Source organism: Leptinotarsa decemlineata, unplaced genomic scaffold (assembly GCF_025532065.1).
Source record: "Leptinotarsa decemlineata unplaced genomic scaffold, Ldec_3_MD MMD2_tig00026328_RagTag_RagTag, whole genome shotgun sequence".
Lineage (NCBI taxonomy): Eukaryota > Metazoa > Arthropoda > Insecta > Coleoptera > Chrysomelidae > Leptinotarsa > Leptinotarsa decemlineata.
In genome coordinates, this window is record NW_027412688.1 from 19,560,206 (window position 1) to 19,574,305 (window position 14,100).

The window sequence follows — 14,100 nt, forward strand, 5'->3', positions numbered from 1 at the left end:
CTTTGTATATGGATATACAAAGCTACTGCAATGTATTTTAGGTGGTGTATTTTTTGATTTGAAGTTTGAAGAGCACCAACATAGTGAAAATTTGAGTTTTCGACCACTAGGTGGCGCTTGTAAAGACATTTGAATAGCATCACTGAATCTAGAAGGCCTTGGCTCTCGAAGAAGAAACATCGAAAGAACAGGTGTGCGACTAACCTTGGGTTTCCCCAATTCCTTTTTTCTCTGGTTTTTCCTTATTAATTCCAAATATTTAACCTTCTCAGATAATTGCTACTAACATATAATTATAGAAAGTAGAAATAAATAAAGGAGGTAATAAATATTAAAGGTATAAAATAATTTATAAAATAAGGAGGAAGTCACAGTAAACATGTTAGGAGAGGGGCGGAAGACGAATCTTCCCCCAAAATATTACATATAGATAACGAAGATACCACGAGTAGGGATAGTGTTGATAGTGAAATTCAAAGTTTTCTGGGATGGAATCCGGGAAATTCTGGATTAAATCACAGACATGTAATTTTGAATATGTAGACAATATTTTTGAAATTGCAGAAATAAATAATGATAGTGAGATACCATTGTATAGTGCTAAAGATAAAGGTCCATTTATAGTAGTTGTTGAATCTACATCAGACGGGAGAAATTTGAGACCTTTTTCTCATTTAGAAATAGCCAAAAATTACTCCTGACATGGGCAATAGCTCTAGTTGCTTCTAATTTCTAATTCAATTGGATGCAACTGCTTCTTTCCTTTGGTAAAAGCAGAAATTCACTAGGTATATTGTAAAAGTCACCAATCACCATCCCCACAGCTTCCGCAATTTACAACACAACACGTTGTAGGCATGATTTTATGTTATGAAGGACGATCGATGTAAAATCAGGCTCAGACAACCAATTTCAGCAAGCAGCAACACAATCACTCACAAAGACAAGTTGATTATGGACTTTTCTAGTTTTATTTCCATTAGAACAAACAACATGTGTGTATACAGGCAGCCATTTTGATTTAATTTTGACAGCATTTCGGATAGGTCTATACCTAAATATCAAAGAAAACAAATTAGGGAGGTTAGGTCACCATGGTGGGACATTGAATGTCAACAAATGAACTTAGCAAAAAAACAAGCAATAACAAATTTCAAAATAAATCCAAGGTTAGAGAACTATATTGAAGCTAAAAGAATGACAGCAAAAACATCAGAAAGAAAAAAAAGATAGTTTAAAAATATTCTCTTCGACATCAAGTAGAGATTCAAATGTATCCTATGTATCGCTAGTTGCACACACACCGATTTTGGACGGCCAGTGTAAAATCGACCGATATTTTATTAGTAGCGGGTGCTTGCACACTCACCAGATTCTTATCGGTCAAATAATCAGTTGCTTTGTTGTCGTAATTAGTACGCACTGCCAAAACGAAGTTAATGCGTAGTAACTACAATTTCACCGAGCATTCGAGACTGGAATGGTCGGTAAAAAACCGGTGAGTATGCAAGAGTGTATTTAATCATGTACGCAACTACTTCCCGGTACTGCCGGCGATACAGTGGCAGTGGACGGCTGCTCACCGGTATTTTACCGGCGACGATCACCGGTCGGCATGTGTGCAAGGTCCCGTTCCCACATGTGGTTCACTATTGGAATTTGGACGACCAGTACAAAATATAAAGTGTGCAAGCACCCGCTACCAATAAAATATCGGCCGATTTTATACTGGCCGTCCAAAATCGGTGTGTGTGCAACTAGCGTTAGGAACATGATACGGAGTTTCTCAGACAAAAAAATTTGGTAGAGGAAATAAAAACAATTCACCGGATAAAGAAATAAGCGGTTCAATTATCAAATAAATATTCTATACAAGATATAAACCCGGATTTCAATTTGATAAATAATACAAACAAGTCGCGAAAGACCTACTTGTTGTCTTATTCGCTTGTGTTGATCAACAATTTATATAGGTAAAAATTGCCACCAAATCACCGCGCGCCGTTCAATTTCGTGCGCAAAGTAGCAAACTAATTAACTTCACTTGACTTGCTTCTACTAAACTATGATGCGCATTGCGCGTTGAATGATGAACGGTGAACTATACAATGGCGCCGCGCTCTCGATTTCTCACCTCAGTGCCGTCGAACTAACGAACTAAGGAGTGACGGGTCTGCGAACTAGTTCGTATAGTTCATTCATAAGATCGCTCTTCCGACCTAGTTCGTTCACGAACTACACAAAACTAAATAAAAGAGACAATAACATAAAGGATATAAACAACTTTAGACCAATATTACTGTCACCGTGCGGACTTAAAATGTTAGAAAAACTAATTAAAAATAGGGTAGAATGGAAATGTGAAAATAAAAAATAATATCAAGATATCAAATGGGATTTCGTAAAGGACTAGGGACGACGGATTGTATAGAATATTTAATATCATATATACAATTGGCATTTAACCTCAATCAAAGTGTGAGAGCAGTTTTTTTAGACATAAAGGGCGCATACACGTTAATTTTAATATCTACAAATTATATAATTATCTTATAAAATATAAAAATGAACATGATATGACTAATTTAATATTCAGAATACTTAATAACCGACTCAATTATATTGTAGATGAACAGGGAGTCTATCATGGTACACGATTAACTACAAAAGGTTTATCGCAAGGATCACCCTTGAGCCCATTACTATTCAATACATTAAATCTCTCTTTGATGTAATACCTAAATATGGAAAATTGTTAGCATACGCGGATGATTTAATAGTATTATGTAAAGGGACAAATAATATTGAAGTAAAAGATAAAATGAACAATATATTAAATAACATTAACAAATGGATGGAAGAACATGATCTTCAATTATCAGTTGAAAAATGTGAAACAGTTATTTTCAAAAAAGGAAAATATAGTAGAGATCGAATGAACATTAACCTAGGACAAACTCAAATAAAAACAAAAAATGAGGTAAAATATTTGGGAACAATCATAACACCCAATTTAAAATGGGACAAATCAATAAAGCAAATAAAGGAATGAACATTATAAAAAGTTTTTGCAAAACGTGGTAGGGACCAGACCCCATAACAATGATGATGGCTTATAACGGCATAGTTAGGGCACATGTAGAGTATGGTAGCATATTTTTCAAACCATGTACGAAAAAAAACCTAAAGAGGCTAGATCAAATATATATTTAGGGACTCAGAGTGATTCTGGGGTGTATGAAATCAACTCCAATAAACGCCTTATTAGCGGAAGCGGGAGTAATAAATTTAGAATCTGGACGACAATGGCTAGCACACAAATATTTAATTAAACGCATAGAATTTCGACCACCCATCATTGACATTTTGGAATTACTTAACATTATGCACGAACAACAAAATACTTATTGGACCGAACAACAAATACCTACCATATTTAATAGAAGCATATAAAAAATGTATTCATTTTGAAAATATTGTATATAAAAATGAGGTAATACCAAGTTTCAGTTTCGAATATGACACATACATTCAAGAAATTGAAATAATAGACTCAAAGCTTAAAAAAACTGATACCGGATGATACAACTTTAGATTATTCGTTGAGAAATTTAAGGAAGAATACCCATTTGTATTTACAGATGCATCTAAACAGAATAATAAAGTGGGAATAGGTATTATAACATTCATGGGATTGATTATGCTTTTTCAGCTAGACTGAATGAGCATATATAATTATTATGTGACGCGGAAATTATAGCAATACATGAAAGTATTGGGGTATGTAAGCAAAAATAATTTAAAAAAATGTAATACTCACAGATTTTAAAAGTGCAATAGAAAGAATACAAAATGTGAATAACTCAATAAATAGTGATTACATTACATCAAATATCAAAGACAGAATAAGACTAGCCTTACAAAATGACATTACTTTTAAAATGACTTGGATACCCGGACATCAACAGATCGAAGGTAATGAAAAAGCGGATACTCTGGCAAAAATTGGTACATCTCTAAATATTCCACTGTCCCAAAATCCCAAAATCCCAAATTTAAAACAATTTATTCAAAATTTTATACACAATGGAAAATGAGATACAAAATAAAGGAAAAATGTATTTTAGGGTTCAATCCGAATATCCTTCAAAACCATGGTATACGAAAATACCGAATATGGATCGAAAGCATATTATCAACAGTATCAGGATGAGAACAAGTCACTGTAGTTGTAAATATCATTTATTTAAAATTGGGAGTGGTAACAGCCCAAACTGTGAATGTGGACAACCAGAAACAATTAACCATATATTTTTGGAGTGCCCCATCAAGACTATCCCTGAACAAGATCTTTATCAAAAAATGATTCAAAATGGAATCCCAGCTCTTTTGAACATGATTACAGTACTGAAAGACTTAAACTCAGAATCAGAATCAAAATATGCTTTATTGTCGAAAGAATACAATTCTTGTTGACAAAGTCAGTTGTCGTAGATGGATGTATGTTAAAATATAGTTAAAATAACACTTACAGATGTATAAACACAAATAAACACAGGATCTGATCAAATTAGAGTAAATAATGGTACATATATATATATATATATATATATATATATATATATATATTATATATATATATATATATATATATATATATATATATATATATACACCCATCCATACATACATATTCACATAATTGAGCCTCAGCAATGACAGATATGGATAATGAGTTCATTCAGATAATTTGGCTATATAAAAAAATTCATCCAAGCTATAGAAGGGATGATCAAAGAGTAAAACCTTCACACTACCTCTGAATCTATTATAATTCTTGATTTCCCTAATTCTTGCTGGAAGGTAGTTGTATATTTTCAAGCCGTTATATACAATAGAGTCCTTTACGAGGCGACTTTTGGGTATAGGCAACATAAGAGTCGAGTTTTGGGAAGATCGAGTATTGTAAGACGATGACGCTCCTTTACATAGATCACGGTGCTTATGAATCAAACAAGATGTTTCCAATATAAAAATAGAGATCACTGTGAAATCACCACCATAATACGGATGAAAACCGGTCATTGTCATACTAAAGAACATCAGTACAAGTTAGGAATAGTTGATCACCCATACTGTGAATGCGGTCTAGTAGAAAACGTAAACCATATTTTCCTGGAATGCCCTATCAATGTTATCCCTAACAGAGATATTTATTTTGAACTTATTAAACATGGTATTAATTCCCCCTTTAACATATTTCAAGTTTTTCGTAATCTGAATATACAAATCACAAAGATTCTTATCCAATTTTTAGATTACAATAAAATCAAACTATAAACCTTTAATAAACTAAATTCCTATACTTAAACTCCACCATATATCCCAGAACATTTTGTTTGTGTATCTTTGTCAATGCCTAACATTCTCATAGCACGAGAAGAAGTAGACGAACAAACACTAAGAAGTCGACAGCATGATTCAGAATTAAAATATAAGGGTTGTTACTGAGTGCTAACCCAGACAAGGACAACCCCCGTATTGAGCTGGCCCCAATTGCGCCTGAACAGGAAGCATCGGCTAATAAAGAAGAGAGAGAGAGATCACTGTGAGGATTTGGTGATTTTTAAAGTATTCTTTGCACGATTTGCGACTCTTAATCTTGAAGAGGGCTCTAATGGCTCTTTTTTGTACAACTTGGATCATCTGTAATAAATTTTTATTGCATGCACCCCAAAAAGCAATTGCATAACTTATATGCGATTCAATTAATGCATGGTAGGCAGATTTTGCTGCTGCAAATCCTACCTCATTATTGATGACTCTAATGGCATAGCACCCAAAGGATAGTTTTTTAGACAGTTTTTTAACATGTTCATCGAATCTCAAGTTACTGTCAATATGAAGACCCAAGAATTTTGTGCAGGGGGAATTGTCAACTACAGAATTTGAAAAAAATTGATTAAATATATGGTTTACAACCATATACAGGTATAAAGAAAAAAGAGAAGGTTAATTTTCCTAATATTCCAAATATTACTAATTAAATCCGTTAAAATCCCAGATACCTCTAAATCAAAAATAAACTACCTGTGAGCACAAACAATTACAGACTGTTATCAGTTAAAAAATGTATATCAACAATATAAAGACGTAGTTTGCATTAAGCAAGGCACTCTACGTTTCCGAACGAAGCGACTATTGCATAACATCCGTTATGCAATAGGAGGAGACCAGGGGTCTACTGCGCCGAAGGGAAGCAAAGACAATAAAAAACGAGAAGAAGAAGAAAAAATAATGAATTCATGTCATTTGCTGTAGATGTCACTACTCACATTGAAATGAAAATTCTATCGCCAAGGCATCTTATCCAAATCTACCGGGAAAATTTATTTTCTGCAATTTTTCAATTTGTGTTGAAAAGCTACTGAAAAAGAAGAAATCTACCGCATGTGGTCACCTTTCCAAAAATGAAAATGCAGAAGGAACTCAGAAAGATAGGTTATTTATTAGCAAATGTCATTTGTCATTATTTTACCGCAGTTGGCAACCATGGGGTCGATTATGTTTACGAGTTCTGTGCATCAACCTCAGAGTAACAAAAGACAATAGAGAGGCCTTTTCCATCCTTACATTGAAGGCAGCATAACTTTGTTTGAGGGAAGTAAGTTGGACCATAAAACAGTGGCGGCTATTACATATTTATAAAATAAATTATTTCAGGTGAAAATGTATTCTGTTCAAATAGTTTCTACAGGAAATTTATTATTGATGATTATGGAAATGGGTCTGGTTTTTCTACCACCTACTAGATTTTTATTTATGTATGGCTTTATAATAAAGTGCGTGGTTTATTGGGTTACAATTAAATTATATCAAATGAACTAATTCATAACAATGATAAATGTTAATTTCAAAAGAAATGAACTTTGCTTCATATAATCAGATGAAGAAATTTGTGATTTATTCTCATATTTGAAAAACAAGCGGTACGGTTTGTGAGGTCCGATATAAAGAAGTTTTGATTAGAAATCATAAACAGTATAATTACGATTGAGGTTTGATATTATTATGTGATTTCATTCAAAATTGGTATCTAGGGGTCTTTGTGGACCGACATTTTGAACGGGGATATTTTTGATGTTTTTAATGATCATTTTTTTAATCTTATTTATTCTCATAAATACATTTTTTGAAACTAGGTTTATGTTATTTCATTATTTGACATATTCCAACCAAAAAAAGGTAAAACAAATGACAACCGTCATTTCTTATTGTATATTGTCTGCAACTCGAAAGCCTCGTGCAAAGAAAGAAAAACCAAAACGGAAATCATATTCTTTGTGTGACGTAAGTTAGTTGTTAAATGAGTAATAATAGATTTAACACCAGTTGCACAAGAATAACTATTTAGTATACAAACTGAACATTGAGCAGAAAGCTTTTCATTCTGTTGATCACAGAATGAATATGACCTATGGCACACATATGAAAAACATATTTTTCATTTTTGAATACAGTTTTTTCATTTACATTAATGATTTTTCGTAATTATAGAATTCGTCAGCATGAATTATTGAAAAAAAATATAATGTCGGTCCATAAAGATCCCTAGATACCAATTTTGAATACAATCACATAATAATATCAAACCTCAATCGTAATTATAACTGTTCATGATTTCCAATCGAAAATTTTCCTTATCGGACCTCACAAACCGCACCGCTTGTTCATCAAATCTGAGAATAAATCACAAATTTCTCCATCTGATTATATGAAGCAAAGTTCATTACTTTTGAAAGTAACATTTATCATTGTTATGAATTAGTTCATTTGAAATAATTTTTAACCCAGTAAATCATGCGCTTTATTATGAAGCCATACATAAATAATAATAATAATAATAATAATAATAATAATAATAATGGTCTTTATTCATCGACATAATATAAAAAATGAAATACAAAAATTTAGAACAATAATTAAGGGTCAATGAAAAGGTGAAGTATCAGCCTAGGCTACTTTTCAACTTAACCTAGCGAAAAAAAAAAAGAAACATATAGGTGAATCATACGAAAGCGTTGAAGGGCCACACAAAAATATTTTTTTCGATTTGTATAATTCCGACTTTCATCTCAGAATTCTGAGTTGCAAGTCGGAATTCTGACTTGAATCTCAGAATTCTGACTTGCAAGTCAGAATTCTGACTTGTATCTCAGAATTCTGACTTGTATCTCAGAATTCTGAGTTGCAAGTCAGAATTCTGACTTGTATCTCAGAATTCTGACTTGTATCTCAGAATTCTGGGAAAATGGGCATTTAAGAAAAACAAATGAACATCGTCGGAGTGCGCTCAGTGAAGAGATCAAAATAAATGTTCTACTCTCTGTCGAAGAAAATCCCCATGTCCCCACTAGGCACATAGCTCGGGAACTCGAAATTAGCCAGTCTTCAGTGGCAAGAGTTCTTGTAGGTGCAAAATGGCATCCATATAAAATAACAATCCTCCAGGAACTTACTGATCCAGATATAGACTTCAGTTTTGCGGAAAAATGATGGATCTACTAGACAGGAATGTTGTACATAAAGAAAACTTATATTTTCTGACGAATCAACGTTTTTGTTGAATGGTGTGGTAAATCGTCAAAATTGTCGTTATTGGGCAGACAGAAATCCACACTGGATGAGCGAAGGCCACACTCAACATCCAGAAAAACTCAATGTTTGGGCAGGAATCGTTGGTGATCGAGTTATAGGACCGATTTTCTTCCAAGAAAATCTTACTGGAGCAAGATATTTAGAATTCTTGCAGAAGGACCTAGTTCCGAATTTGGTTATTTTGATCCCCTGTCCTATAGAAGCTGACGTGCCAAATAGAAACATCTGGTTTCAACAGGACGGCGCGCCTCCTCATTTTGCAATACCTGTCCGTGAGTAGCTGAATGATGTATATCCAGGCAGATGGATTGGCAGAAGAGGACCTTATGAATGGCCACCTAGGTCTCCGGATTCAACACCTTTGGACTTTTTCTTATAGGGTTTCTTGAAGAGCAAAGTTTTTAAAACCAAACCGGCAAATATTGAGGATTTAAAAGAAGGAATAAGACAGGAGTGTAGGCTAACTTCCGGCAAAGTAATCAGAAATGTTCAAAACGAGTTTCAGTTACGTTTAGGGTATTGTCAGTTAGTGAATGGACATTTTAAACACTTGTTAACGAAAGACTATTGATTTTGAATTCAATTTTTGAATTAGATAATGTTTGTGGAATATCTTTCAAAGGACAAGGAGTAAAAAAATGAAATTTGGCAGGCATGTGCAACTTGTTGAAGTCATTAAAAAAAAGGGTTGTCATTTAAAAAAATATCGATGACGTTATATCTCATATTTGAGACACACTGTGTAATTTTTGTTGCATTAAAATAAGGGCACTTTAAAATACTAATCGACGTGTCCGAGCATATTTCCGAAAGAAACAACACCTTTGATTTAGAGAATTTCTTCCATGTTAGAGACTCGCACTGTTTAAAGTATTATTTATATCTTTTTTGAATATCGAGATTGCGTCAAAAAATAAATCTGCTGTAACAAGATATTCACTGGCAATCCGACAAAGTCGATAAATAGGACTATTATGACTTAGATTTGACTAAGGTGTTGGAGAAACATAAAGAACGTTGTATTATTTTTTTCAAATTAGGAGATAGCTTAGATAAAAATTGAATACAGTTAACTTTCCCATTGATCACCTTGTAAATGAAAATTAAACTGGCTATTCAGCATGTCCCCCTCGTAATGTTTTGAGGATTTTCCATTGTAGTTTTATTGGTTCATTTTCAAAAAATATCGCTTTCTAGGTCGGCATCACTAAGAAATCAATAATCGAAAAGCACATTTGTTAATAAGATATTCAATGGTTTACAGAATAAATGAAAAATATTAATTTATACCTACACTTTCAAACTCAAATACAGAACTAAATGTTTTTTTGAGAGTGATGATTGGCATCCTACCCAGAACAACATACTGTAATAAATACTGATTCAAAATACTTCAATAAACACTATGGTAGGACGTTTTATCTGTTGAATAACAGATCAACTCGGACAATGATACAGGCATAAAGCTAGTCGACTACAAAGTCTGAATTCTGAGATACAAGTCAGAATTCTGACTTGTATCTCAGGAAATAATAATGATACATTCAGTATTATAAGGCAGTTTTTTGCATTTATCAAAATATGAAGATTATGAAATTTTTTTCATTGTTTGAATCGCTTCTTTCGATATAACTGGAGATGCAATTGCGGTATCGCCAAAACATATGCAGGCATTTCTTCTGCGAAGAATCCTGCACTGACACCTATCGGATACAATCCCACGCCTTTCGTAGTATTAGCCAGGGGAGTAGTTGTGTTCTGACGAGCTCACTCCTGCACTGACACCTATCGGATACAATCCCACGCCTTTCGTAGTATTAGCCAGGGGAGTAGTTGTGTTCTGACGATCTCACTCCATTAAACTACTGTGTAGGTAAGTGAAGACTGGCACACACAAGTCACTTACAAGTCAGAATTCTGAGATACAAGTCAGAATTCTGAAATACAAGTCAGAATTCTTACTTGCAAGTCAGAATTCTGAGATACAAGTCAGAATTTTGACTTGCAAGTCAGAATTCTGAGATACAAGTCAGAATTCTGACTTACAACTCAGAATTCTGAGATGAAAGTCAGAATTATACAAATCGAAAAAAATATTTTTGTGTGGCCCTTCAACGCTTTCGTAGAATCATAGAAGACTATAAAAATATAAGTGAATCATAGAAAAATATAAAAGTAAAATTTGAGTATTAGCGTATATAAAATCAAAAATACTTATTTCCAGAAAGATTTATACTAGTGTGAATATAAAATATAAAAGTACAAATCAAATAAAAATTAAATTTTTAAATAATAATTCAAATATAAAAAAAAAGTAATAATTTAATTCTAAATATAAATATAAATATGTGTCTGAATTCTTGTAAAATATTTTCACCTTATTAAGATTCATTATAACCCTAGCGTAAACAATAATCATATACAGGTCCGTCTTAAAAGTTATTCTATAGTGACTGAAGTAAGATTTTCAATGTCTTCTTGAAATTGTATAAAGAGAAGTTCCAAAACTCCTTGGGAAGAGTGTTATAATTCTATAACATATTTAATTAATTTAACAGAATATTTCATATTCTGCACCTAAATTCTTAGGTGCAGAATATGAAAAAGAACTTTGGTACAGTGCAGTTGAGTGTTTGGGAATAACTAGCATATTATTTTTCCTTGTGTTCACCCTATTGAGGTTTTTGAACATAGTTAGTTAATTGAGGAAATACGTAGGTTTGCCAGACGTTATAACTTTGTGTGTCAAGGTAAGTAAATGGAGTTTTCGACAGTTATCTAATTTGAGCCATCCTGTTTTTTTAAATTTCATACTAATATGTTCAAATTTACGTATTCCATGAGAAAAACGTAAACAGGAATTTTGAATTTTTTGTAGTCTAGCTGAATCAGCCTGTAGAAGTGCTGGACCATAAATAATGTCGCAATATGATAATTTAGATATCACCAGCGATTCGCACAACTCAAGTTTCATTTTAGTAGATAGCAAATCACGACTAGGATACAGCTGTCTCAGAATATTGAACGAGCTCTGACAGAGATAGCTGACGTGCTTGGTAAATCTTAGGTCAACATCAGTCGAAATACCTAAGTTTTTGATTTCACTTACAAAGGTTAACGGCATACCTGCTAACCTGATTTGAAAATTTTGTGTTAGCTGTTCACGTTTTGATTTCGTTCCGAGAAGCATAGCTACTGATTTCGAAGGGTTAAGTGTGAGATTTCGTGCGGTTGAGATATTGTATAAAGATGTTAAGTCTTCTTCGATTTGAGAAGTTGCTGAAAGGATTAAATTTCTCGTGAAGTGTAGGTATAATTGAGTATCATCGGCATAGTGGTGGATAGTACAAAACTTTAGACACTCATGAAAATCCGAGGTATAGATGGAAAAAAGAATAAGTCCCAAGATTGATCTTTGAGGCACTCCGTAATTCACTATTTGGGCATCTGACTTTATTGGACCTACTACTACCGACTGACATCGTTCGGATAAATAGTAACGAATAAGCCCACAAGCTTCCTGAGAAAAACCGTAGTATAGAAGTTTATCACACAAAGCATTACGATCAATAGTATCGAACGCCTTACTATAGTCTAGTAGAATCAGGTAAACTAGTTGGCCTTTATCAATTGAAGTGAGAATGTCATCGGTGATATTTAGTAAAGCTGTAGTGGTGCTATGAGATTTTCGGAAACCAGATTGAACCGAAGTTATAATATTATTTGTTTCAACAAAAAGCGGGACTTTCAATTTTTCAGTAACAACCTGTATAACAAAATCCACGACAGAAGGGGAATTTGTATTGTGTCCAAAAATTAAAATGGTGTTTTGCCGAAGACGTTTGTCAAGGTGCTGAAGTTTAGTTTTCAAAGCAAGGTTTTCAGATAATAAATTATTTAGTGATGATTCCAGTTCGATAACACGATGTTGAAATTCTTCCTTCATTGATTTTACCTCTGCTTTGGTCTCCTCTGCGTCTTTACTCATTTTCGTCAACAAAGCATAAATGTCTTTATTGGAGATATCCTTATAAGAACCCATAATAAATATGCCCCGCCACTGATATTGTTCAAACGATAATAAAATAAATAGAACGAAAAAAAAAAAACGTATGTCTCAGACCCTATTTTAATATTCACAAAAAGTATCCGGCTGATATTGGCGAACCAACAAAAAACGTACAATTCAGAGATGGCAATGTTGATTATTATGTTCTTAAACACTTGAATAACTCACTAAAGGATCGAATATGATTCTACCAGCTAGGGTCACTTCCAGCACACTTGTTGGGAAAAAAACAGAATTTTTACGATAAATTTTACCGTATAAATATAGATGTAGTGGAGCACACTACAGTTCAGTTCAGTTCACTTGACTTTATGATCTAGTAGGTGGTAGAAAAACTGGCCCCATTTCCATAATCATTAATAATACATACATCAGATTTCCTGTAGGAACTATTTGAACAGAATACATTTTCACCTGAACTTATTTACTGATTAATTCGGCCGTTACTTGATGGAGATCCATAGTAATTTTGAAGTTTGTGGAGATCAAATCGTGAGGTGTAGTTTTTGAAAAAAATTAAATGATTTATTTTATAAATATATAATATTCCTCCGTCTATCAATTAAACCAACCGCCACTGTTTTATGGTCCAACTTACTTCAAATGTAAACAAACTCTCTATAACCTCTCATTACCCGCAACCCCCCCTTACCAATAAGTTGTACAGAAAAGGATAGTACGATACCGGTTTCAAAATACATGTATTGTATTGGAATAGGCATGGCAACTCTATGTCTTATTATTATTACTCTGAGGCATCAACTAAGGAACATGCTGCCACAGCATAATAATAGGTTCGTTCCAACCTTGAGTCACAAACAGATTTCCAACTGTTTGTAAATCGTTGACAACGCGCATGTCTGGTAAATATTGGTTTCTGATTAATTTGAATTTTCTGATTGGAACAGCTGATAGTTAAACCGAAGTTTGGCATGGAATTTCAACATAACCTTTAAAAATAATTTGGGAAAGAAAGTTTTTGGCTTTCTACTACCCCATCTCAATACAAAAAAAGGGGATGAGGGAATCTTCCAAAGAAAGGAAGGAAGTAATCAATTTGAAAATAAGTAACTCTATACATGGATGTGTAGATCATGCAAAGAAGTAACTTTCAGACACAAACTGAAAGAAAGTCCTCCTGAAATAACTACTTTCATATAAACATTGAATTACACGAAAGAAAAACATTCTTTCGAAACAAATACTTCTATATGAACACTGAATTATACAGAAGATACTTTTCTCTACTCAGTTTGTATTTCAAACATTCCACAACGAATGTCACTCCTAAAAATATAACCCCTTCAATTCTTTAAAAATAAATCTAATCAAGTGTATTTCTGGAGAGTAAAAGAAGGTTGCAGTATTTTATA